General features: G+C 45.5%; 1 long non-coding RNA gene across 1 annotated transcript in view; it reads right to left on the bottom strand.

The window, feature by feature from the left end:
- Nucleotides 1–9,495, bottom strand: part of LOC109024461 (uncharacterized) — a 39,166-nt gene extending 29,671 nt beyond the window's left edge. Inside the window, exon 1 of the long non-coding RNA XR_002003958.4 lies at nt 9,282–9,495. This is a non-coding gene — a long non-coding RNA (uncharacterized lncRNA). The remainder of the gene's footprint in view (nt 1–9,281) is intronic.
- Between the last annotated feature and the right edge of the window lie 17,543 nt (nt 9,496–27,038).

Here is a 27,038-nt window from a genome sequence, read left to right as displayed (position 1 = left end):
TTTATTTTCCTTTTTCCCTCCTGTTTTCTCCTCTTTTTATTTTTCCTATACTCATCTTTCTCCCTTTTTGTTCTTCTTTTTTCTCCTCCTTTTCGTGTCTTTCTTCATTTCTTCTCTCTTCATTTCTCTTCCTTTATCCTTATCTAGTTCCCATTTTCTCTTCCCCTTTCCTATCCTTCTTCCTTTTTTCTCTTGTCTATTTCCCTTTCCTCATCACTTTCCTTCTTCTCCCTTTCCTGGTAAGTATTCCTAAGGGTTTCCAAGCAACAGGCAGGGACCCATTGACTCCAGGACAAACCACGATGAAGACAGAGCCGAGGACACTAGGCAGCCAGAGATGGGGAGGACAAGACGTCACCAGCCTGGTTAGGGAGGTATCGCCGGCATAAGGCGCCGCGCTGAGCCCTGCAGCAAGTGGGAAACCATGGAGTTGTGGAGATAAGACACACCCATGTGGAGAGGTGGCGAGACAGGCAGCACAGGAGGCGTTCAACCAGAGGACAGACAGCATCCCAAAAGTTGTTTGTAGACCAGTGGCTTAGTACTTGTACACAATGTAATACCTTGCCCCATAAAAATGCCTCCAAGAGGGGCAGGTTGCTTGGCTAGCTCGTAAAAGCCGACATCATCAAACGTGTTTAAAGCACGGCTCTCAAAGCACCTTTTCAGGTCCACCTACCTATGTAGTGCTGGTTACCTCAGCAGGAAAATTGATTTCTCGTTCCAACTTGCTACGAAAACATTCCCATTATCCCGAGGGTGGGGGCCACAGGGAGGGAAGGATTGGTTGTTCTGGGCATCAGGAACTTGCTGAAGCTTTAAGCGTGTGTGGATGAAGGCCCTCTCCAGGCCACGCATACCCCTGAAGATCTGAACCTGGAAACAAACCTAGGTGTGTGGGTTGTTCATGAATTAAGCATTTTGAAAGCAGAGCCCAGCCTCCTAATCAGATACTTGATATGTGAGGCAGAAAAAAAGAAAGGGGAATCTCGGTCAAGGACTCTTCAGGAAGGAGGCAGGGATTGAACTGACCCAGAAGGACAAGCAGGGTGAGGTCAGAAAGGACTCAAACAAGGTATAGCCAGAAAAGGGCCCTGGGCTTTAGGCACCACTGAGAGTTGGGCAGCGCGACCTCCAAAAGAAGCTGGAGAGATGGTAGGGGCAGCAGTAGGGGGTGGGGCACATTGGTGGGAACTTTGAGAACCAGGCTTCAGATTTCCAGCTTTGCCTGAGTCAAAGTGTGGGTACAACCCATTCAGGGGTTTTGAGATGAAGGTAGTGGGGCACCTGCAGCATGAATTCCAATCAAGTGGAATCGAATCGAATGGCGCGGAGTGGAACAGGAAACAGCAGAAGGAATGTCACATAGGAGTAGTGAACAAGAATTCTTCCATGAATCTTTCTTGTGTTTTTGTGTGTGTACACATATACATATATATCTACATGTATGTATGTAAGCATGTATATTTGCACATACTTGTGTATGTGGTGGGTCATACTGATTCTTTACTATAGCAGGTTTTTCAGAGGTTTTGAGGAGTGACGTCTTGACATGGATGTTTTAAGACGAATCTAGAAGTGATTTGGAAGATTGGTTTCAGGGGAGAGGGTTGGGCAGGAAGTGGCCCAAGGAGGAGGCAATTAGAAGAGTGGTGGGACCGTGGCGGGGGCCTTACATGTGGGTGGTGACAGCAGGAACAGGACGAGGGGCCACCAGCCTCCCTGCAAAGAAGGTAAGCCCCGCAGTGTCTGTAGAATCAGAGACAAGGATTCAACCATTGCCGGGGAGTTCGGCAGCCCGCCTCTCAGCTCCAGGTGTCAGCCCCTGCAATTCCCAGGTGCCAGGAGAGAGAGAGAGAGAGAGAGAGAGAGAGAGAGTGTGTGTGTGTGTGTGTGTTGCCAAAAATTTTATTTTTCCTAACTTCCCCCTGTTCTGTGTCTCCTCCCAATTTCTTTCTGGATTTTTGAACTTTTAATTTAAAGACTGCGCAATTTTAAATACTGCATTCTAAAGAGAACTATTTTAATTTCATACTACCGTGCACCAATAAGCATAACACCTGTGGTTCATATAATACTTGTTGACCTACAGAAGACATTTTTATTCAGAGTTTGGAATAACTGCAAAGAATAAAAACCCAGATTTGGATCTGATGACGGAGACCATGTGGGAGACTTATTCTAGCCTCTTCATTCATTCATGACAGGCAAAAAGAAAACACAGATTATTTTTTCCAGGTGTGTGGTAACTTATTCCCAACCATCTAGAGATCTTCATTCAGAGCATGTACATTCAGAAACATACTCCTTGTTCCAGTCATTTCATCTTGCTAAATGATATCAACAAATTAGACATGCGTTTGCTCAAATTGCTGCTGTCTCTTCATAAGGGTCATCTGGCAGGAGTAACTGATTGCAGTTTATAAAGAAACTGACACACCAACACCAACGCACAGAGGAGAATCCAGTGCCGGATGTGGTAGGAGATGTCGCAGGGAAAAGGAAAAGGAAAACAAGGCGGCGGGAGGATGGGGGTGGCAAGGGAGTGCTTCCTGCTTCTCAGTCCCCGAAAGCGTGAAACACGAAGGTGTCCTTCGTGCCTTGAGGAAGGGTCAGGTGGGCCAGCTTGCACCTAGTTTGCACCTTGGCTAGTGGGTACCCTGCTTCTGGATGTAAATCCAGAGATGAGGGGTGCAGTGGATGAATCATGTCCTCCAGAGTTATGTACAAGTCCTGCCCTCCATGCCTGTGCATGTGGCCTTATTTAGACCTATGGTCTTTGCATTCATAATTAAGTTAAGGATCTAGGTGTGAGATCATCCTGGACTAAGGGTGGATCTTAAATCCAGGGACTGGTGTCCTTGTATGAGAAAGGAGAGGGATATTTGAGACACAGTGAGAAGTCAATGTGAAGATGGAGGCAAAGACTGGAGGGATGGGTCACTAAGCCAAGCAACACTGGGGGCTGCCAACCACCACTAGAGGCCGGGAAACAGACATGGACTGTATTCTCCCTCAGAGCCGCCAAAGGGACCAATGCTGCTGAGGCCTTGGTTTTGGACTTCTGGCCTCCAGAACTGTGAGACAATACATTTCGATTGTTTTAAGCCTCCCAGTTAATGGTGATTTGTTATGGCAGCGTTGGGAAACTCATCCAATGGGAATATTCACTTATTGCAAGTGAAGTGTGAAACACTGATGAGAATAAAAGGGGAAACAGGCTCACACAATCACAACCCCTTCTCCCAATAAAAGGAAAAAAGATGCAATGCCTTAGAAAACCCTGAGAACTTGCTACCGTAGCCACGGCTGCAGGGCCACCACATGGGCCTGGGCTGCTGGCCTCGCACTCCCTCTCAGGGAAACACAGCCTGGTGAAAAGTCAGGAGCCAGTCTGGCTGGGTTTGAACCCTGGCTCCATCCCTAGCTGTGGGGCCTTGGGCAAGATATTTTATCTTTCTCCCTCCTAAGGTTGTTTTGACAATTAAATAACCTACTTATATGTGTTACATATTGGTCCATTTTCACGCTGCTGATAAAGACATACCCGAGACTGGGCAATTTACAAAAGAAAGAAGTCACAATCATGGTGGAAGGTGAAAGGCATGTCTCACATGGCGGCAGACAAGAGAAGAGAAAGAGAGCCCAGTGGAAGGGGTTTCCCCCTACAAAGCCATCAGATCTCATGAGACGTATTCACTACCATGAGAATGGTATGGGTGAAATTGCCCCCATGATTCAATTATCTCCCACTGGGTCCATCCCACAACACAAGGGAATTATGAGAGCTACAATTCAAGACGAGATGTGGATGGGGACACAGCCAAACCATATCATGCTGTGTGTAAAGTATTGATAATAAACAGAGCAGTGTTAGCTATTACTATTAGTTCAGAGATCATATTTCAAAAGTGGGAGTATAGGTGACTGAAGCATGGGAGGAGGATAATACTAAAAGAATTAACTAGGCCCTTGTCTCCAGTAACAATTTAGCTCTGACTTATAGGGCTGAGCTACAGAAGCCTCCCAGACCTGAGCCACGGGCAGGAGACAGCACACAGCGCAGTCTGGTGACGGCTGAGGGGGCCAGCAGGGAGGTGGTGAGGGAAGACTGGAGACACAGCCCAGCCATGAGCCCAGCTGAGGACTGGTGGGTGACCACCCAGGGGTCTCTGCTGCATGTTTCCCAGTGGCATCAGAAATCTCGGTCACACTGTGTTCTCTTCCAATAAAATCACAAAGAGCACACAAAACATCTCCTTTAAACAGAAGTCAGCTGCGTAACAGAATGAAATCATCACTCCAGAAATAATTGTAAAAGGAGACTCCACAATTCACGCCAGCAGCCTTGACAATAAGTGGCCCAGTCAAAAATTCACAAGATGATTGACCATAATGGCTGAAAGTTTGAGGTCTGGTGTCCAACTTTATGGGTGAGAATCCCATCCCAGCAACTACTAACAGTGTGACGTTAGCCAGGTTCTTTACCCCCTCCGTGTCTTAGTTTCTTCCGTAAAGTATAAGGTTCAATGAGATTTTATATAAAACCCTTAGTGTAATACTTCACCTGTAGGAAGGCTTCAGTACTTGTGAGCATTCAGCATTGTTTTCTCTAGACAAAAGCACATATATATTGGCATCACACATAACCAAGTATCGTAATAATAGACAAAGAACTCCTAAAATCAATGAGAAATACAATCACCCCAATACAAAAGAAGGACAGAAAGCTTCTGAAACAAGCAAGTCAAAAAAGAAGAAACCCAAATAGTCAATGCACATGGAACAAAAATGATCAACCTGACCTGCAATCATAAAAATACAAAATAAGAACACACACACACAAAACCAAACAGAATATGTGAAATTTAAAGGACTACCAATACAATGTGTTGGCAAGGATGTAGAGCAACTGGAACTCACACGCACTTCTGGTGGGAGTGTAAACTGATACAACCACTTAGACAAAAGATTTGGAAGTATCTACGAAAACTAAATATACAATCTGACTCAACCCTTCCTCTCCTAGGCACATATTCCTTGGATGTGGGTGTTCATGTCTACCAAATGACATTACAAGAATGTGCATAATAGCCCCACACTGAGACAACCAAAATATCTTTCCACAGAGGAATGGTTTATCCATGCAGTGAGGTATACCCAGCGATGAGAATGAGAAAAATACCAATACACACCAACACAGGTGAATCTCACAGACATCACACAGGGCAAAAGAAGCCAGACACAAAACAGCAGATATTGTACATTTCCACTTTTATGAGGGTCAGAAAAAGGCAAGACTGTTCCAAGGTGAAAAAGCCTAGAATAGAGATTACTTTTGATCAGGGGACATTAGCTGGGAGAGGGCACAGAGAGCCTTCTGGAGTGGTGGGAATGTTTTGTACCTTGATCTGGGTAGTGGTTACATGGGCATCTCTATACACAAAAATTCATTGAGTTGTGCAATTAACATGAGTGCATTTTCTGTAAGTTGTATCTTCACAAAAGGTAAAATTAAAAAAAAATTAAATAGTAATGAGATGTCGGCCAGGCACAGTGGCTCACGCCTGTAATCCTAGCACTCTGGGAGGCCGAGGGGGGGCGGATCACCTTAGATCAGGAGTTCGAGATGAGCCAGGCCAACATTGCGAAACCCCGTCTCTACTAAAAATACAAAAATTAGCCAGGCATGGTGGCACATGCCTGTAATTCCAGTTACTTGGGAGGCTGTGGCAGGAGAATCACTCGAACCCAGGAAGGAGAGGTTGCAGTGAGCCAAGATCGCACCACTGCACTCCAGCCTGGGTGACAGAGCGAGACTTTGTCTCAAAAAAAAAAAAGTAATGAGATGTCATTTTTCTCTTATAAACTATAAAAATATTTTGTAATTAAGTGATACTGAGTGTTCCCTTGGGTGGAGAAGACACGTGGTACAATGTTTCAGAAGAGCATTGGATTCTGCTTATCTAAAAATGTTTTAATGGGCATCTTTTCACCCAGCATTTTCACTTGTAGAATTTTATCCTGGGGAAAGAATCCAACAGATGTATAAAGATACTTTTTCCAGAATGATTATCACTTCAGTGCTAATAACAGCAAAAAATTTGAAGCACCTAAATAAGCGACTACGGAGGGCTGATTAAACAAATTTTGCAACATGTATGAGTCAAAGTTGATTAAGCACCCATTAAAAAAGATGGAAGTGAATATTTAACAGAATGGAGAACACGGCACGTGAAGAGAAAGGTCACAGAACAATGTGCTCCTTATAATTTTTATTTCAAAGTATGTATGGGTGTATATGTGTGTGTGTAGAGATTTATATAGCGGATGAACATCAGTCAAAGGGGACCATTTTTCTGTCTGAATGGTGGATGATGGGTGATGTTAATTTTGTTCTTGGTACTTCTCACTATTTTTTAAATTTTCTATTAATAGAAAACCTGGTAGCCCTTAAAGAAAATACACTGTTCTCATAGGCAATAGAGGTTTAAATGAAGAAAATCCCAGAAAGCAGTGTTCTTTCTTGCTGAGTTTAGCGTTCAACATAAACAAAAAACTGATAGCCCCCTGGCAGGATTATGTAGGGTTGGACAGAACGATGGGTGAAAACGTCTGGCATGAGATAGACCAGTTGGACAGGGTGGTTGTTCTGTGAGATCTCCCTAATGACACCACACACACACACACACACACACACACACACACACACACACACACACACACAGTGCCTCTTGCTACACCACACTGATCTAATCCAATCCAGTCTCTTGGGAGTTTGAGATTAGACAGACACCAAGAGTTGAGGCTGGGGCATGGGAAGGCAGGTCCCCGAGAGAGGGACACCTGGCCACAGAAGGGCCAACTCAGTGCCCCAAGGTCACCTCTGAGCCCATGAAATGCGTCTCCTTCCAGTACTTCCCACTTTTAGTTACACCGAGATTAAACTGATAAACCAGAATCCATTTCTGTGGTTTGTAACCAAAAGAGCTTCACCGGTGCCCAACCGCTTTGAAGAAGTTAGACTCCTTTCCCAGCTTTGTCCATTCCTTCCCCGGCACGTCTGTTCTCTCAGCAAGCGAGGCTGGAAGACACACCATTGACAGAGCACTGCGCTCAGCGCCTTTTAGACTTTCACGTGGAGTAATATCACGTCGAGGTCTTGCCGTTGAGGTTGTCGTAATCCAGCTACAGGAGTTGTGTGGGCTCTTTAAAAATGACATGAAGCAGAGTGCAGTGGCTTATGCCTATAATCCCAGCACATAGGGAGGCCGAGGCAGGCAGATCACTTGAGGTCAGGAATTCGAGACCAACTGGCCAACATGGTGAAACAGCGTCTCCACTAAAAATACGAAAAGTATCTGGGTGCGGTGGTGGGTGCCTGTAACGTCAACTACCCAAGGGGCTGTGGCAGAAGAATCACTTGAACCCAGGAGGCGGAGGTTGCAGTGAGCCGAGATCATGCCACTGCACTCCAGCCTGGGTGACAGAGTGAGACTCTCTCTCTCAAAAAAAAAAAAAAAAAAAAGACATGAAACTGACTCATCAGAGCTCCATCAGGCCACGGGCTACAAATGTGGCTGGGCCACGTAGACAGAAAGACACATGGCCCTGGTGTAGGAGAGGAAAACACACTGTTTTCAGGGAGGTGGAATTAGGGGTTTCCCTGTCCCTTCTCTCTCAAAGCGTTTTCCAATGAATCTAGAATTTTTAGTTTCTTAATAATGTTCCTGTTGCTCTTCCATCTAGATGCAAAGAAGATCTATTCACGACATCTCCAAGAACGAACTCCATAAGAGCAGCAGAGTGGTCAAGGCCTGCTTTTCCAGGGGTTCATTTTCTTTTTGCCTTTTTTTTTTTTTTGAGACAGAGTTTCGCTCTTGTTGCCCAGGCTGGAGTGCAGTGGCACAATCTCAGCTCACTGCAACCTCTGCCTCCTGGGTTCAAGGAATTATCCTGCCTCAGCCTCCCGAGTAGCTGGGATTACAGGTGTCTACCACCATGCCCGGCAATTTTTTTTTTCAAGTAGAGACAGAGTTTCACCATGTTGGCCAGGCTGGCCTTGAACTCCTGACCTCAGGTGATCCACTGGCCTCGGCCTCCCAAAGTGCTGGGATCACAGGCTTGAACCACCGTGCCCGACCAAGGTTCATTTGCAATGCTGTTGACACGAAGGCTAAGATCGCAGGGGAGGTCACAATTTTAGGATCTCAGCTTTTAGAATGCTGCCTTTTTAACCCCTTCAGCATTTCCATCTTATTGGAAAAAGGGCAGGCAGGAGGGCAGATGGGAGGGAGGGAGTCAGTTGGGCTTTCTTCCTGTCCAGGGGCCAGCTCTGCCCTCCTGGTCCTCACTCCCAGCCCCACTCCTTCCTTCCCCTGTTCTGTGCCTCTCCTATCTATTCCTTCCACATCCCTAGCCACCTCACAGGCTCTTCATGGGGTTCAAGTGAGATAATGAAGGGTGTGAAATTCTTTGTCAATGAACGCATCAACTCTACGTTCCATTTGCTGTCATTATCTCCTGTATCTTTGTTCCACTTGTGCAGGTGACTTGTCCCCCCGCCAGTCCCCTTCCCCTCACCCCCAGTTTCATGGATAAGGACCAGCTGTAGACTCTGCCAGGCCCTGGGCAGTGTTGGTATCGTGCTTGGAGGTGCTGCTCAGTTAGGCAACCCACCCTCCTCCCCCAGCCAGAGCCACAAAGCCACTAGGGCACTGTACCAGTTTGTTTATTTATTTATTTTTGAGACGGAGTCTCCCTCTGTCACCCAGGCTGGAGTACAGTGGCACGATCTTGGCTCACCACAACATCCGCCTCCCAGGTTCAAGCGATTCTCCTGCCTCAGCCTCCTGAGTAGCTGGGATTACAGGCACATGACGTCACACCTGGCTAATTTTTGTATTTTCAGTAGAGTCGGGGTTTTACCATGTTGGTCAGGCTGGTCTCAAACTCCTGACCTCAGGTGATCCACCTGCCTTGGCCTCCCAAAGTGCTGGGATTACAGGTGTGAGCCTCCGCTCCCAGCCCCACCGTGTTTAGCTTGGTTAGGCACAGAGCCTTGCATGAACCAGCACCTCGGGGACCCCATGACGAGGTCAGAGCGGGTGAGAGGCACGCACCAGTGTGACTGAGCCACTCACTGGGACTCTGGGGGCAGCGTGGTGTGGCTTGAGATCAAGGAAGTGCCTGCAAGTGGATTCAACGACGAGACACTTCCCCGGCCCACAGGGTGGAGGGGTTGGCTGGAGGGGTTGGCTGGAGGGGTTGCCTGTACTTACCAGAGACGGTCCCCGAGCGAGCTTGATAAGCTGAAAGAGACGCTCAGGAGAGCCCTGACAGAGCTCCCCAGGCTGGAAAGGACAGAACTCCCCACTGGCACTTTCATTTTCAGAGTTCAGCACCTCAGTTAAGTAATTAATAGGTCTGGTCACATTCACAGCTCTCCAAAAGAGACTGACGGAGCTCTGCTTTTCCTCCAGAAGTGCTTTCATGGCAAGCCCAGAGAAGCCCCCTAGGAGGCAGCCTGTCATCCAATAATCACTTCCTCTCTCAGGCCCAAATTCCATATCAGCTCAGCAATGGGCAGGGCGGCCCTGAGCCACGTCCAGAGGTTGGGATTTGCTGACTCCTGGAGGATATTCTGAGTATAGCAAGTAAGTGAACTCGCACAAACAATGCGTTCAGCAATGGGAAGAAAACAGCTGTTTTTGTCCGAGAAGTGTCTGGCATACCCAAGACTTCTTAAAGAGAGGAAAATATTAACCTAGAGCATAACAACCCCTTTCTCTTTTCAGTCAAAACCTAGACAGACTGTGTTGATATTAAGTTAACAAGTTCCATGGGCTAATACCTTCCGAGTGAAATGAGAGGGTTCTTAAATTAATAGATGAAAACTCCCCTTCATACATCAGAGAACTAAGGAAAGGTAATTGTCCTCAATATTTATTTTCGATTTGGAAAATCCAAAGCAAGAAGGCTTTGAAGAAGTCAAGATCTGATTATAATTCTAGGCTCGGTGCCAATGGGATAAACTGTCTGGCAACTTTTTTTGCACAGTTATTGACTCTATTTGTCTCTGACGCCAAGCACCCAGCATGGCACAAAGCCTCACAAAGTGCTCCGAAAAGGGTGTCATCCCCGCACCGTTGATAAGGCTCAGAGTCTCTCCACGGCCATAATGCAACCCCCTCCTCCCCAGGGGGCTGTTGGCACCTCAACCCACTAAGGGATCAGGAAGTAGAGTTTGCCAGTGAGGAGCCTGGAGACTTCAAGCCTGTTTGGCCTTGGTGTTCTTGTGATTTAGTGCCCTGGACTGGCAGGTCTAGGGACTTTTTGCTCTAGACAAACTTTTTAAATAGGCCAGGTGCAGTGGCTCAAACCTGTAATCCCAGTGCTTTGGGAGGCTGAGGTGGGAGGGTTGCTTGATCCCAGGAGTTTGAGGCTGCAGTCAGCCATGATCACACCACTGCACCCCAGCCTGGGAGACAGAAGAAGACCCTGTTTCAAAAAAAATTTTTTTAATAAATATAAATTTAAAAAATAAAAAATCCCAACACATGCACACACATACATGCACACACACATACATGCACACACACATACATGCACACACATACATGCACACACACACATGCGCACACATACATATATATGCATGTGCAAAAGGTATGCCCAAGCTATACTCTCTTTATTTGAGTTTTAATTTACAGAAGTTTTCAACCTGGCCAGGCCTGGAATCATGGAGAATGGGCTGGGAATGGGTCTGCAGAGGTTCCCGAGGACATGTTTGAAAAGCATCCTCCACCTGGGAGAGCTGGGTCAGAATTAGCACACTCTAGGAGAGTTGGGGAACAGCTAAGAGCGGGGCACACCAGCTCGACTAACTGAGCCTGAGCCAGTGGGAAAGTCCTCATAGCAGTGGTCACTGGAGCACGAAACAGGGACATGGCTGGCTGGGGCTCCTTCCTCCGCCCCTCCCCAAGCACAGGTGGGCAGGCTGTGGTGGGGCTGGGGAAAGGGCCTATGGCCAGGGAAGCGCAGGATGACAACAAAGGAACGGTCAAGGCCTAACAAACAGAAACAGCGATGCAAATTGCCTAGGAGATGGAGCGGCAGTCACTGGAGCTGGCGTTGCCCAGACTGGTTGGCTTCAGGGTGACAGTTCAAGAAGGCAGCTCCTCCTGTGGGCCAATGAGCTTGCTCCAAGAGCAGCCCTTTCCAGCTGACGTCCAGAGTGACCCAAAGGCTCTCCCAGAAATCCAGTTCTAAGATGATACAGCTGCCCGTCATGGAGCAACCTGCCCAAAACCACAGGGGGGAAAAAAATCCAATAACCAAATCCCGGTGACCGCACCCTGTCTGCAGTTACTCAGAACTCACTGGCAAAGGTCCAGGGAGCAGACCGAGTCAGGCTGAAGTCTATCCACATTTAATTTTCAATTGAAAATGGAAACAAGTCAAGCCAAGACAAACCCAGGGCCTGATTTAACAGCATCTACTGCCATGGCAAAGACATTGTCATGTGGGGTGCCACAGATCAGCCACCACCACCCCAGGGAAAGGTTGACACCACCACATCCAGACACTTTTCACTCACCTTTCATATAGAAGCTCATCCACTGCATAGCAGCTCAATGGTATTGTTACTGTTATGTACTTTTTACAGGTGAGAAAACTGAGGCACAGGTTAAGTGACTCACTAAGCTCTCACTGTAAATGGTGGGGCAGGTTTGAACCCATGTGTCTGGCTCTTTGGTTCTACATGCGTTAATTCTGATTATAGTGAAAGTCTGAATGGCTAGAAATATTTGGAGATTGTGCCCGGACAACAGCTGCAGAGAAGTGACCGTGGCTGACCCTGGACAGCAGTGCTTGGTCTTACTGGGAATCGTCAGGGCCTCTGCCAGGCTTCCCTGGGGAGCACCAGGTGAGGTATCATGGATTTGAGGTCCTCTGTACCGGAGGCAGGACGCAGACACCAAGAACACCTCTAGGCAGGTGTTGATTCGCCGGTGGAACATCTGCGATGTGCTCACCCCTGCTGTGGGTAGGGGATGTGGGAATATTTGCACTATTGGGTTAGACAGGGCTCAGAGGGGAAGGCATCGTGGAAAAGGATTTGGCTTGAGGAAGGAACACAGGAGACATGGCCATGCCATAAGAAGGAAGATGCCTCTCTTTAGGTCAGGATTTGACATCAGAAAAGAAGAGATCACTCCAGTGAAGGGCCAGGAGACCTGCCTCCCAGGGCAGAGAACTCCCCGCTCCAGCCCCTCCTGGGGGGACCCTCTGGAGCTGCAGACCCCATGGTGGGTGATCAGGGATGTGATACCTTAGATGGGTCCCACATCCCCTTCAGACGCTAATGGTGTTTGGCTTTAGCCGACAATGCTTCTCCAGGGTGTGGCCTCATTTCCAATGTCCAGCGTCCTGGAGTCTCGAGGTAGAACCTTGAGGACTACCCTTGTTGCCCAATCTCATGTTTCCCTCTAAGGGAAAGGCTCGTGTCCCCACTGCCAGGCAGCTCCTGACACAGGGGACTCTTGTGAGCAAGTCAACACACAGCATGGATGTGCGGAGGGACTCAGAGGTCTCTTGGTTGTGTCCCCTGTATCGAATCCCGCTTGCACAAGGAACTTGACTTCTCTGAACATTTATTTCCTCCTCTAAAAGATGGCCACCATTAGGCTGGGCACCTATGTTAAGTAGAATTTTAAAAGATTGATTTAGTGAAATATATACAATAATAATAGGCTTGGCCCAGGGTTTGCAGGGAGAGCGCGAGCTTTGGGAGGATGCGACACATTTTTAGGTATTAGAAGATGACAGCAGGCAGAAGCAAGATACCCTAGAGGATAGGCCAGGAGGTCCCCTCTGAAGTCTGCCTGTCTGGAGACTTGCAAGGCAAGAAGCAGGTGAACGAGAAACAGGTGAAGGTGGAAACAGCTCTCCCCTCCTGGCGACTCCTCTCCTGGGGTAGCCGGTGCTCCTGAGTGTGTGTTGAGCCTGCTGCATAGAACTTGGTCTGATCAGATACAAAGGAGAAGCAGGAGTGACAGGCACAGTGGAAAGCTGAGCACCCCACCGACCTGAGTTTGTATCTTTGTTTAGATGATCACCAGCCATGGACCTTCAGACAAATTCCGACTTCCCATCTGCAAAGTGGGGTCAAGAGTCCTTAGAAGGTTTGAGTGAAGAACCCAAGAGAGAATGCATTAAATGCCTGGCACACAATCCATCCATTCATCCTTGGGTTTTCCCTCTTTTTTTTCATATTTATTTCTATTTGTATTTTTTAGAAATAGTGTCTTGCTCTCTTGCCCGGCTGGACTGCAGTGGCAAGATCATAGCTCAATGCAGCCTTGACCTCTTGGGCTCAAGCAATTCTCCCTCCTCAGTGAGGGGGTCCATGTGTGTTCCAGCATGTGTGCATGTTTTGGAGGAGAACCTTTCAAGAGGTTAAGAGCCACTGCTCTGAAAACAACTTTTCCCTCAAAGACCACCACAATCAGGCACGTAGTATGTCTTGGGGGTGGTCCCGGTATAGCAGTACCTGGGGGTACGTGAGTGTGCAAAAGTGGTGGCATTTGTGGCGGCATGAGAACACGCCAAGTTGGGCTAAACCCTACTTTTACAAGTAATATGCACCAGGCTCTTGTTACCGAGCACTTTTGGAGCACTATGTTCCTGTGTGCTAATATATCCAAACACTGGCCATCGCAGATATTTTTGTTAATATCTATTATGCAGGCGGAGGCCTTGACAATCAGAGATTTTGTGGCTAGTCCAAGATTGCTCAGCTGGTAGCCTGGTGGCCTGTTATGCAGAACCTCTGCCTTCAGGTGACACTTGGTCCCACAGGCATGGTGAGGGGCCTCCAGTCTGAGCTACTCACTCGGTTGGTAGAGGTGACAGAAAGGAGTCCATGACAAGGATTCTACAGCTTCCCTGGCTGGAGGAACACCTGCTTTCCTCCAGGTCTCCCACTATTCTCTCTTGCTCTTCTCTTAGACCAGATACTGGTGTCAGTGGCTTATTTAAAAATTGCTCCTTTGAATAAACATTCTGGGTCCTTGGCCAGAAGGCAACAAGTGCAAACTTGGTAATGGCTCAGTGCCCGCCATCCTCCTGAACTCCCCACACCACACATCAGAGTCCTTTCTATCCAAGCAGTAATCACAGAAGGAAATTGGTTTGCTCGAAGAGAGAAAATGTCTCTGATGTGAAAGGCAATGGGAAAAACAGGACCATGAGATGAATCGATCTCTGGATGGCCTCAAAGCTAATGTGCTTGAGGGGAGCAGGATTGGGAATGGTAAGCTACCAGGACAATGTGGAGAGGGAAGAGAAGGGAGAAGGATGGAAAGTAGGGAGAAGCAGAAGTTTAAAAGTGGTTGCTCTCTGCTGGGAGAGCCTGCCAAGCTGGAAGCACAGATCCCCCAGACCCTGGACATTGGAGTTCCTTCCTCTGGGGAGCAATGGGCAGGCGTATGCTGCTGACCTTGTTCTCATGACCTGCATGCCCACAGCCAATGTGTTGCTGATGGAATCTGAAAGGCTGGCACTGGAAGATGCTTAGTGAACGGTGACATGGCCCATTTCAGAGACAAGACTGAATTGAGCCCTTTAAAGCAATGGAAGGGAATGCTGGACTGGGAGAGCCCCAGGAGGTAGAGACCACATCTTATTCATCTTTTTATTTTCAGGGTCTACCTCTGGTATGTAAATTGATGGATGGATGGATGGATGGACGATGGGGCAAATTGATGAGTGGATGGATGGATGGATGGATGGATGGATGGATGGATGGATGGATGGATGGATTTGTAGATGTGTGGGTGGATCGATGGATGGGTAGATAGGTGGGTGGATGGATAGATGGATTAATGGACAGGTAAATAGGTGGGTGGGTAAATGGGTGGATGGATAAATTACGTGGTAATTTGGTGTGTGGATGGATGGATGGTTGAATGGATGGATGGGTAGGTGGATGAATTATGTGGTTTGGTGGGTGGATGGATGGATGGATGGATGGATGAGTGGGTAGATGGATGGAAGGTTAGATGGGTGGATGGAGGAATGGATGGATGGATAGATGGATGGCTGGTTGGATGAATGGACTGGTAGGTGAATGCATGAATGGATGGATTTTTTAAAAAGGAAGTCAATGGTAGATTCACTTCTGATGTACTCTAGGCCTCTTTCCTCATGTATCAAGTAAGGCAGGTCAATTTAATTATCTCTAAGACCACTCCATGCTTTGTCATTTCATATTTTTATGGTCTCATGATTCTAAGCTGCCCATGACCCAGGGCTGATTTATGGGGCAAAAGAAGTAAGTGTCAAAGTATCTGTCACCACTTAGCACCAAGGAGGTAAGATTCCTTAAAAAAAAAAAAATCAGATAGAGCAAAAGAGTACTGTCTTCTGAGACCACAAAGAGGCTGATGGCACTTCTATTCATGCACCCAGAGGTTCTAGGGCCTGAAGTGGCCCCCCACCCTCTCTAGTCCCCCTGTGAAGAAAGATGCTGGTTTGGGGCAGCACAACACCTGCAGAGATGCTAACGCTGTTCTCCTGCCCTCACATAAAAAATGCCAGTCCCAGTCAACAAGGAAAGATCCTGACACTTTTATCAGCATTAGAAGCAGTTCCCCAAAGGTTGATGCTCAATGAAGCCCCAGGATCCATGATCTCAGAGGTACTTACAGAAATTTTCACCAAGTGGAGCAAACATAATTTTAAAATAAATAAATAACATGTCATTATGCCCTAGAATGATTTCTAGGTAATCCTTAAACACAGTCTTTAAACTATATATTTAGCAAAAAGGAGATGGAACTAAAATGGTTTGAGTGCTGTGTAGTTTGGGTCTTCCAGAAACAGATACCAAGATGGGATTAGACACCTGAGGGATTTATTGGGAGACACAGTCTGGAAGGGGCCAAGAAGGTGGGAGAACCCTCAAGCTATGGTGCAGGTCTGACCCTGTGAAGGTCAGAGGGAAGGAGGAGGAGGAAAGGAAGAAAGCTTGTCTAGACACTGCAGCACAGCTCCAAGAAAGTTCTAGCAAAGCTCAGGGAGAGTCCTTGAGCCACAGCTGTCTGTCAGAGAAATCCCACATCTCTCTGGAATGGGCCTGTCTTCACATCCCTATAGGGCCCAGTCACCACCTGGGAGCAGCTGTGGTAAGTGTGACCTCCAAGCAAACCCACTAGTGGATCCAAAGGACCAGTAGATGGGCTCATCCTCCACCCGGGTAGCACATTTTCACAGTTGCCATGAGTGCTCTGTATGGGGCCAGAGACTTCCTAAATGTCTCCTTCAATCCTCACCTATTGCGGTTGCACATTGGTATTACTAGCCCATTTTGCAGATGAAGAAACTACACTTCAGAAAAGTTAAAGTACTCAGGGATTGTAAATGACCAAGCCAGGACTTAACTCTCTGTAACTAGCTCCCAAGGCCCTGCTCATCACACCCCAGTCTCCCTGGTCACCAGAGCCCTGTACTGAGAAGAGGAGTCTGGGGTTAGCTTTTGAGAGATGGCAGAGTGAGGTCAGAGTGTTGAATGTAGGGAGCAAGAAGCAGAGGAAATGAAGAGAAATGCTCTCTGGGTTAGAGGATGGAGGTGACACATTGACCAGCAGATGCGGGCAGCTCAAGCATCCCCACCTCACAGCTGTCTTGGGTGAAGCCTCTTGCCCTCTCCTGATTCAATACTTAAATAAGGACCATCCAGGCATCGTGAGAACCATGGCAGGGAGAGGTGCTCATATGTGGTTCCTGGGATGAGAAGGAATGCAAGCTCTAAATCTGTGCTGTTTGCAAACTAGAGAAGGCAGCCGGCCTTCTGAGGATAGCCTTTTTCCTGGGCTACAGCCTGCCCGAGGGCCAAATTTCCTTCCCTGGTCTTGCAATGATGGATGGAAGGACACTGTGCACTCAGCTGTCCCTCCATGATGATCAGATGGTAAACACAGCTGCTAAGCAGTGTGGTCTTGCTCTCCCAGCTCTCACCAGCCTATGCTCGCAAAGGCAGAGAATTGCTCTTTAGATTTAGGGAGAAGTGGGAAATGCAGGAAGAAGGAAGAGCTGTTCGCTTCCTCCATCCATGCAGAGAGAGATGTTCACATGGAGGCCATGACATCAAATTGTGAATGCCACACATTTTCAGGGGATTAATTGACTCTCAATTTAGGAGCAATAAGATTCTTCAGACTGAAGCAACTTGAAAGGCACTTTTACAGGTACCTGTAGAAATTTTTAATGGAACAATCAATGAGCTGTGATTCTTGCCACATTCGCTGTCACACTGCCTCCAAGGATTAAACCTTGGGGTGACCAGCCACCCCCGCAACTCTAATGAGATGGGAAAGAGCCAAAAAAGAGACCTTTCAACCCAAGCCCTGCTCTGCATCACAGGCAGCTTTTATCTCCATAATTAGAGGGCTCGTCATGCTTTTAAATAAACTACTGGAGCCCAGGCTGGGCACTCAGAGGGGAGCTGACTGTGGGGAGTCAACAGTGGGGAGCGTGGAGGAGTGGGATCTCACAGCCTGTCCCTGGGAGGGTGGGAAGTGAGGTATCCTGGGAAACAGAGGCCTTCCACAGAAGCTTCTTTCCAGGTAGGGAAAGGTGTGTGGACTTCGGCAAGTCACTGATTTTTTGGACATTACTGGAAATTACTGCATTTTTCATTTATCCTTAAATGTAAACAGGTAACATGGAGGTTCCAGATGCATTTTTTTTTTCCTTTTAGGATACAAAACCAGAACTCTTTAAATCCTCTTTCTTAAACATAGGAATAGATATTCAAATTCGATTACACTGAGATTGGGAGAAAAATACAGAGTTGGGTAACTCACTCTTTGGTGGAGGCTGCGGGACTCTCGTGTACCGCCAGTGAGCATGTGAATTGGCACAACCCCTGCAGAAAGAAACAGAGTGATCATTAACAAAACTACAAATCCACATGCCCTCTGACCCAGTCATTCATCTTCTGGGAATTTGTGCTGCCGAGACACTTTTAAGATGACATGTGTGTGAGATAATTCATGGCAGCTTTGCTGGTGATGGCAAATACTTGGAAACAAACCTAGATGTCCATCAAGAAAGGATTAGTTAAATAAAGCATGCTAGATTCAAACAACTACTATGCGGCTATAAAAAGGAATGAGGAAGCTCTCTGTGTACTGATGGGGACAGAAGTTCCAGGACATTTTGTAAGGTGGCTGAAAAACAAGGTACAGAATATTGTGTATAGGATGTTACCTTTCATGTAATAAAAGGGGGAGATAAGAGTGTGTGTCGTATTTGTTTGTATTGGGATATACATATTCTAGAATACATATGCCTCCACAAACAAAGAAGTCATCTGTGGGAAGGGAGCCCAGGCCGATGGGGGAGAAGTAAAAGAAAGGAAACCCTTTTAGACTTTTAGATTTTGAAGCAATGTGAATGTCTAGCATGTTGAAAATTTTCAATGAACAAACTGATCTGCCTTAGATGAAAATATCCAGAATAGGCAAATCTCTAAAGACAAAATGCAGATGAGTGGTTGCCAGAGTCCAGGAGGAGGGAGGAATGGAGAGGGACTGTTTATTGGGTACAGAGTTTCCTTTAGGGGTGATGAAAATGTTGTGGAAGTAGGCAGTGGTGAAGGTTGCACAACATTGTGCATGGACTAAATGTCAATAATGGTACATTTTATGCATGTATATTTTACCACAATAAAAGGTAAAAGCCTATTTGTCATAATGGCTACATTTCAAATTCCATAGGAGGATTTCATTGGAGCATCATTGTTAATTCAAGAATTCTCCCTTCTGTCTCTAAAGCAAACTCGGAGACATTTAGAGTTCAGACAGGATCCACTAAAGGGTATTTCCAAAGTTCTGCTCATTTCAGAAAGCTGGAGTGCAAATCTGCATTCCAGGCATAAACTATGAGCTCTTGAAAAACATGGGCTCACGGGAACCCCTATTTCCCTGAATTCATCAAAAGCTAGAAGCCAATGAGTGCACGGCAGTAGGGGTGGGATGGGGCCAAGGGAATTAGTCAGTGGCTTCCTGAGATGCCAGATGCTGGAAAAAACAAGGATGTGAAGCCATGGTATGTCCCCGGGGCACTGACCCACCGGGTGCAGGGACTGTTGAAGAGACAGAGGAAAATGTGACTTCCACAGAGCAGAGAAGCAACTAGGTAACCAAACACACAGACCCAAAGACAAGACATCTTTATTTTCAGGGATGCTGGTGTCCATCTGTCAGAGCCCTGAGCAGGTCCAAGTCTGCATCACCATGCCTGGCACTCCACAAAGTTCCATGTCAAACTGCTGGTTAATTGAGTTACCAGGTTACCTGGGCAGACAGATGATTACGTATCATCAACTAAGCACTAATGGGTTAGGAACATAATCGACCCATTCAAGTTGGGAAAAGGAAGTCAGAGCAGAAAATTCCGAGGTTGAGCCTATATTCATGACCTCCCAGTAAAAATTCGATTTCTGGATATGGCTGTTGGGGAGGTTAGTTTATAGAACAAAACTTTTCAACATATTATCTCATTCATTCCTCAAAATTAACCTATGAGTAAAGGCTTCTATGTTATTGATTAGGCAACCAATATTCTAGGATTTAAAAGTGGCTTCCCCAACTTGCTCAGCCTGTCAATTACCAGACGTTAGCTTGAAATCCTTACCTTTTTCCAATATACTATTCCATCTTCCACCATGATTCTGAATGGTGTGTGTGTGTGCACATGTGTATGTATGATCCAGTCTTCACCACTTATTTGCTGCATGGCTTTGAAGATAGTATTTGTCCTCTCTGTGATTCAGTTTACTCACCTGTAAGGTGGAGACAACAATAATGCCTCCTTTGTAGGAGGATAATTGTGAGCATGACACAGAGAATGAATTCGAAGCAGACATAGAGGGCCTGTGACCATCATAGTAAATCAATGCTAGCTGGGATTATTTCAAAAATAATGCATAGTTGTAACTGCAGTAAGTTCTGTCTTATCCAGCATGGTTGAAAACAAAGTTTCCTGATTAAGAAAAAATGCTGATAACTATATTTGTCACATATATCACAAGTGCTTATGTTTCAGAAATTTAAACATAATAAAATATGCTGGAGTTGGATGCTCGATAGATGATTTTCTTGGACAATCTAGAAGGCCTTTGGGCATCTGGTGGCACCTTATAATGAATACCAATTTAATTTCCATGCAGCTATACAGGTCTATAAAATGATACAGGCAGTGGAAATGGGTCACAGAGAATTTACGGTTACAATGTGAAAACGTCAATCCAACGCCATGGTCTACTTCGTGCTTGGAAGAAAAGCCTGGCCTGGATGCGGTATGCACTCATGACTCAACCTTCTGTTGTCACTTGCTGTTTTTGGATTCTTCCAAGTTCAGAGTCAACACAAAACTCTTCCTTTAAAAGAACAGCTTGGCCCCAGGAGGCTGCTGAGTGACATGTCAAGCTGTCCTGAGAGCACACTTGTTTCCCAACCACCTGAGTCATGACAAATTGCTTGAGGCTTGTACCAGAGTAAAGTCTGAAAATATTTCTTCTCGCCCTCCCTACCAGACAGATGCTTCCAGAATCAATCACTGAATGGTGGATCTACGGCCAACCACCCATTCTCTTCAGTCACTGAGGCAAGTACCTTAGGGGTCCTCATAATTTAGGGAGAAATTCAGTCTCATAACTTCTCATAAATCTCCTAAGAGAGCACAAGGCCTCTCCTCCAACCTGATCAATCTCCTTATTCTTTCTGCAACTCACTAGGCCCATTTCTACCACCTGGCTGCTAATTCTCTTCTCCTATTGATATTCCCAACCTCATCTCTATAGCCCAAAGCATTAGCAAACTCATATCGCCCGTGGTGTCTGCATCATTCCAAAATTCCATCATATTTTGCCTTACTTCTCAGTATCAAAGCCTCCTTGGTCTATGTTGTGACTCCTATGAGCTCCTTGAAGGAAGGATCTTTGTTCAATATGTCCTTCTGATCCATATGGTGCCTAATATGGGAATGGGCATTCAAGATTAAGTGTAGAAATGAATAAAAGAATCAAGTGTGATAGAGATCATTGTTAAGCACTCAACTCTTCTACAAATGATGGAAAATACTGAACTGTCCAACAAAAGGTTTAATTTAGCACGGCACAGAACACTGTTTCTCAAACCGTAGCAAGTATTTGAATTCCCTAGAGGGCTGGTTAAAACAGAGATTGCAGAGCTTCTGACTCAGTAGGTCTGGATGGGGCTTGATAATTTGCATTTCTAATGCTTTCCCAGATGATATGATGCTGCCGGTCCAAGGACTACATTTCGAGAACCCCAACCACGCATGGATTGTTGTCAACTATGAATCACAAGGTTTGAATACTGGTTCCAGCATTGCCGTATGTGGCCAAGGGACCTAGGGCAAGTAATTTAAGCTCTCTGGGCTTCTTCAGCTGAAATTTGTCTTGTATAATTGCTAATGTTGCCTATCTCCAAAGTTATCTGAGCAGAAAAGGTCTAAAGTACCCTTCCTTGTGTCATCTGCAGTGCTATCATCTTCATGAAATCTTAGGCAGCAAAGGCACCAGTCAGAACAACAACCACTTTTCAAATCTTGAACTCACAGAGATCAGCCCCAAGTGATGGGCCAGGAAAGAGCTCAGTAAAAGAGGAGAAAACTGAGGCCAGGACTCAGGAAACTCACAGGGGCAGGAGATCCCCTTGAAGGAGGCCAGACCAGATTCTAGTATGGACTCAGAGCCTGATCTAAGTTGAGATACTGTCCCTGTGCAGCAAGTCCTGAAGGAGTTTTTTAGGAAGCTAAAGTTGCGGGCTCCACAGAACCCAGTGTTGGCTCCATGGCCAATGCCCCAAGAGAGATGATCCTGGGACCAGATATAGAAAACGGGTCCTTCTCCTGCCTCTAGAATAGATCAAAATATTGTCCCTTTGTTTTTCTCTTTGGCATCTCCAAGGATGCGTTTCACTCAAGAATGTAATCTTCACCCATGACTGAGTATATGAAGAGGTATCCATCCTCAGACATACTCAAGTGGGGAGAATTACCAGGACTGGTTCCATATCCTCAAAGCGAAAGGGCAAATATGGAATATTGACATACAGAGATGACAAGCCAGCCCCCATGGTTGTCTTTAGGAGACAATAATGTAAAAATTAGGGCCTTGGCATTCTTGACACTGACACCCGATGTATTTCGTGTAAGACCCATTCTTCACTTTTGTGTTGAGCCAGATTTCCAGGGTTTTGTCTGCTGCCTTCCCTGCAAGCCCTGCCATCCACGGAGACCCAACCTCAGCCATTCTTGGCACATCAGCCCATGAGAAGTCTGCCACTCTTTCTTCCTAAGCAAAGCAGCACCCTTCAGGGCCTGGAGCTCCTGGACACAAAAGCCATTTTTGGGAGGTAAGTATTGTAGCTCTCAACTAGTGGGTTAAAAGGAGGGTTGATGTTCTTTGGTCTTAAACATTTTCTCTTAGTCACGCCCATCTCTATTCTGGTTCTTAAAAAAGTTTCTCAATTAATTTAGAAAGTTAGTGACTAACCAGATAACCATCAACATAATGAACACGTGTGTTACACCTTGCATTCCTATGGGTTCTCTCATGTAATCCCAGCTGCTTTGTAATATTAGGTTGGTGCAAAAGGAATTGCTGGTTTAGCCATCTCTTTTCATGGCAAAAACTGAAATTCCTTTTGCACCAACCTAATACTTGCTTTCTCTAAAGATTTATGGTCATTTTTAACAGTGACTCACAATCTAGATGATACAATGGGGAACAGCTAAAAGCACAGAAGGCAGAAATATGACTTATGCCTTTCAAGGCCCTTCCCATGCGTTTTCAACTAGAGGAAGTCAATCAGACTAGATGTGGATAAGGGTCCCCTTATCCACATCTTGGCTTGTGCTTGGCTATGGCTTCAGAAGCAACCTGGATTCAAAGAGAACCTCCTTCCAGGCTTCCGGGTCGAGGGGCTCTTCCTGAGGAGGTTTTTCAGGGACAAACGGTATCTGAGACAGAGCTAGGCAGTTAACATTAAAAGTATTTTGGAGTGAGATAGCACCCCTCGACACTGTTGCTTAGACAAGGTCAAGATAATTTTTCTTCCATTTCCTCTTGCAGTCTCAAAAAGACAGGTGTGATTCTTGTTGGCGTTGAGGAGAAAAAGTGGCCTATTCAAGGTCTCCTCCACAACAGACTGACTTGATTCTTCCACTCAACTCTCTGCCCATAAGGCTGCTCTGCCTCCTGAAGCCTCTTTCTTCATCCTTCAAGGAGTTGTCCAAATGCAAATTCTCCTCCTGTTGATGGCTCTGCATTGGTGTCAATTGCTTCTGATGGAAACACTTATTGTATACAAAAACCTAGCCCCAAACCAGGAGAAAACATAATCTTTGCTTGTATCTAGTATTTCCAATTTTTATGCACTTTCCCATTCATTCTCATAACAGTTCCAAGAGCTGGGTAGAAAAGGTGTTTTCCAGGTGAGTAAGTTGAGATTCAGCAAAATCAAACAATTTGCCCAAGGCCACGCAATGTTTTGCCCAGTCATTTTGAGTCCCAGTTCAGGAGGTAGGAGAAACAAAGATGGGGAATAAGACTGGTAAGATTGGTCTTAAAGAAACATCTACAACTGTTTGGTAGCCTCAATACCCACACTAACCATACTTATATGCCTCACCCAAATAAGGTGAGCCAAACTCTGAAAGCATTTGAAAAAGGAAAAATGCTTTATCCCTGAATAACCCTTTCTATTGTTTTAAAAGTTCTGGAAAACAGTGAACACTGTAGGATTACTGCTTGTGGATAATCGTCCAAATTGATCCAAAATGTTCTTCATTGACTCCTGAGTCAACTCAAGTCAATGTCAATGGAAACCAACATTCACCATCGCACCAAAGCTCATCTCTACCAGGTTAAAAGCAGCCATTGTGTGCCCATCTCCCTGCCAAGCCCTACTGATTGCTCTGTTTATTAAATCTCTACTGGCTTCTGTTTTGCATTTTTATATTCTGCCCAACAAAGGATATGCTGTTCTTCACTAAGATCCCTTGATTAAAAATCCAAGACTGAGTCATCTTGCCACTCTCACCAATGCTAAACCCTGTTTCTGGATTCTCATCCACTTCAACTTCCTCCTCCATTCCCCTTATGAAGAGGGGATCTGAAATCCGTATGTTTCATATCGTCATACACATATGCACATGTATAAACGGTATATCCTGAAGGCCTGAGGATGGGGAGAGGGAAAGTGGGCAGCTGGGACCTGCCATTCTCCTGATATTACATGGTGCCACAAAAATGAGCTTCAGGCATTAGCGAATAATCAGACTCTGAGTTCTAGATCCAAACTTTTACACAGCATGGGAGAGAGCCAGGACTGGCCAGACTCCATTGAGCAAACAGAGAAGGCTCTTGTGATCTTGGGATTTAAGGATTAGATTTCCTGGGGTGGGAAATCACCATTGCACTATCAAGCCCATCAGGAAAACACCTCAGGGGCTTCACCAAAACAGGGAAGCCTAGTATTCCAGGTGCAAAAGGCCCCTGCCTTGGCATTGCGAACATGGTGGTCCCTGAGGGTAGCGTTTCAAATTTTGCCTGTGAGTGCCACCGCGTTTCAAAAGCTTCTCCTCTTTAAAAATGGAAATGAATTGTCAGACTTCTCAGAAATACCGAGTAGAAGCTCTTTCACAGAAAATCAACGTCATTGATATCACTCTGATAGGTGAGCTAACCAGTTCTCTGGCTGCCGGACAGGGCCAACCTAGGACATCTCCGAGAGAGGAGATGTTTCCTTTATCAAGATCTCCTGAGAGGAAACGTCGTTCCCCCTCATTTCAGCCATTTCGGTGTCTAGTAATTATTCCTACCCGGAAATGTCTTACAGAGCCAAGTCAAATCTCACCTATTCTCGTGGAGAACATTTCTTGGATCTGGTCCTCAGGACAAGGTGGGAACATGTTATTCTGTGAAGATCACATTCACAGGGAGGCCCAGAAAATGTTCTTATTAATACAGATAGGAATCATTTTATCTGTGAAGACATATTGTGGTTGAAACCATATATTCATTTCTCACCAAGGAAACTGCTTTTATTGCATTCAACATTAATAATGAGATAGCTACTGAGAACAAAGTCAGAATGCTTTGTTGTTTTTATCTCTCTCAAAACAAAATAAAAATGTTATTTTGTTCCCAGAATATAAAAACTCAAGAACTAGAATGGTAAATAGTATTTTTTAAATTTTAATTTAATTTTTTAAGACATAATGGCATTGCATTATTTAATATCTGTCCCCAGGAGATGATTTTCTGGTGAAAATTAGCAAACCAACCCAAACTTGAGAGCTGGTCACCTGCCATCTCTTCCTGCTGTGAGATGTTCATGACTTATTTGGAAGTGGCTCTTATGAAAGTTGTAAAGTCGTGACATAGCTACACAGGCTGTGTGGAGAATTGTGTGTCATATAGAATCAAAGCATTTTACTGCTAAAAAAAAGAACTTTGGAGACAACGTGTAGGCCAGATTTCTCATTGTGCACTAAGAAGTCTGAGGTCTGAGGACTAGGTCTCTGGCCACGTAGTGTCTGCTCTGACATGTTTCTTTTTACAAGGAGGCCTCTCTTGGTTCTTGTGTCCACACAAACCCAGAGTGACATTTTTACCTCCACTCTCCAACTCATCGTTCTTATTTTGACAGAGATTTTCATGTCCTCGTGATTTAAAATCCATAGGCTTGGCCAGTCGTAGTGGCTCACACCTGTAATCTCAGCACTTTGGGAGGCCAAGGCGGGTGGATCACTTGAGGCCAGGAGTTTGAAACCAGTCTGGCCAAAATGGTGAAACCCCATCTCTACTAAAAATATAAAAATTAACTGGGCATGATGGTGCACACTTGTAATGCCAGCTACTCAGGAGGCTGAGGCAGGAGAATCGCTTGAACCTGGGAAGCAGAGGTTGAGTGAGCTGAGATTGCGCCACTGCACTCCAGGCTGGGTGACAGAGCAAGACTCCATCTCAAAAAATAAAAAACAAACAAACAAACAAAAATCCATAGGCTTATGACTCTGAAGTGTCTTGCAACACAAGTAAGAGAAACCCAGTCCATTATCCCCACAACTCTTGTCACTTGAAAAACTATGCTTGGTTTGATGCATCATCCAAGAGTATCCATGGCCAAAAGATGGACAATAAAAGATGCATCAAGACATGAAACCTAAGAAATTCTTTCAAGTTTGCTGAAGAATAAAAATGCTCATAATAGAATGTTGGAGAAAAACCAAAATAAAGGCAAAACAGCTTTTCACAGACATAAAATTTCCCAGTTCAGCAGGGTTAATTATGATTTTAAGTCCCATGATTAAGAAAAATAAATGTCTTTATTATAGTACAGTACATTGCAGTAATATTATGACTTTATAAATTGATACTCGAGATGAAATCATTTGAGTGTACGAACAGCTCAATGAAATTCAAACTGCATGTTTACTCTTTACCCCAAGTAAGACAGTGAACAAGAAGTCATTTTCTTAAACATTTTAAATATACATAGCAGTGAATCACCTTTCTTTCCAGATAGCTAGACTCCTGTTTTTGGTTAACAAAGTAGAAAGAACTAGCACCATAAGTGAGAAGCATGGCATAGTTGAAGAATTTGATTGGACATAAGGAGCTATGAATTCGGAGCTCAACTATCTTGTAAATAAAGTACTTTTAAATAAAAAAAAAAAAAAAGACATGAAACCACCAAACAGGCATTGATGAATAACACGGGATGAAACTCACAGATAATCAGGACGAGTTGGTGTCTGTTTTGTTTTTCTAAACTCCATGTAACTCCTCCCAGACTATTTGTTTCTTTCTAAAGATAATCTTTCTTACAGCAGCAGGAACTGTGACCTTTATTATTCCTATTATTATTCTGAATGTGACCCACTGGCTGGGGACTGAATGCAGGGAAGACCAAGGGGGAGAAATCTGTCTACCT

Source organism: Gorilla gorilla, chromosome 22 (assembly GCF_029281585.2).
Source record: "Gorilla gorilla gorilla isolate KB3781 chromosome 22, NHGRI_mGorGor1-v2.1_pri, whole genome shotgun sequence".
NCBI lineage: Eukaryota > Metazoa > Chordata > Mammalia > Primates > Hominidae > Gorilla > Gorilla gorilla.
This window is presented reverse-complemented; position numbering and strand designations above follow the sequence as displayed.